General features: G+C 36.3%; 1 protein-coding gene across 2 annotated transcripts in view; it reads right to left on the bottom strand.

Moving 5' to 3' along the window:
- LOC109952810 (major histocompatibility complex class I-related gene protein-like) overlaps nucleotides 1-251 on the bottom strand; it is a 4,496-nt gene that overhangs the window by 3,559 nt on the left and 686 nt on the right. The gene's annotated exons all lie outside the window — the stretch shown is intronic.

The raw sequence follows: 251 nt of genomic DNA, 5'->3' as shown, positions 1-251 counted from the left end.
GATGGCCAATTTAAAATATTTAAAATACATAAGCAGCACACAGCTCACTAATGCAGCTTTATTTGAATTATTGTACTTAAGAGATTTGTTCATTTGCAATTGTGTATAATGAAACTCTAGTATGTGATGTAGCGAACACTAGGGGGCAGTGTGCAGCCTGATAAACGGCAGCGTCAGGCATTAAACTGATTAAACCTTAGAAACACGTCCACGCTGCTAAACCATAAACTGGGGTGTATATATATATATAT

This window comes from Monopterus albus, unplaced genomic scaffold, assembly GCF_001952655.1.
Source record: "Monopterus albus unplaced genomic scaffold, M_albus_1.0 scaffold500.1, whole genome shotgun sequence".
NCBI lineage: Eukaryota > Metazoa > Chordata > Actinopteri > Synbranchiformes > Synbranchidae > Monopterus > Monopterus albus.
Note: the sequence above shows the minus strand (reverse complement) of the source record. Positions and strands in the feature narration are given on the sequence as shown.